Consider the following 596-nt stretch of genomic DNA (forward strand, 5'->3'; position numbering starts at 1 on the left):
AACATTAGGAAGAACTTCTTCACAGTTCGAGTGGCCAAGGTCTGGAACGGGCTCCCAAGGGAGGTGGTGCTCTCCCCTACCCTGGGGGTCTTCGAGAAGAGGTTGGATAGGCATCTAGCTGGGGTCATCTAGACCCAGCCCTCTTTCCTGCCCATGCAGGGGGTCGGACTCGATGATCTATTGAGGTCCCTTCCCACCCTAACATCTAGGAAAACTTCCAGTTTCTTTTCACCGGGAGAAAAACGTGTGATGTGTCCTACGGGAAAATGAACCACAGCATCCGCACCCCTTTTACCTTGGTCTCAGACTGTGGCTGAAAGGCTAAAGGGGCCCCAACACGTGGGCATCTTGCCCTGCAGGGTGGCAGGGCCCGCCCCTGGGTGCAGACATGCAGATCTCCTGGGGCAGCTGCCGGGGGAGCAGCATGCGCGACCCCCCTGGGCGCCCAGATTAGGCTTGGGGCGCCCGCAGCATCTTAGAAGCTAAGCAGGGCCCAGAAGGGTCAGCACCTGCATGGGAGACCACGGTGGGGGGTTAGAGTAGGGGCGGGGCCACTGCGAGGAGGCAGCTCGGGGCAAGCGAGGCTCCACCCTCCT

This window comes from Alligator sinensis, unplaced genomic scaffold (genome assembly GCF_000455745.1).
Source record: "Alligator sinensis unplaced genomic scaffold, ASM45574v1 scaffold463_1, whole genome shotgun sequence".
NCBI lineage: Eukaryota > Metazoa > Chordata > Crocodylia > Alligatoridae > Alligator > Alligator sinensis.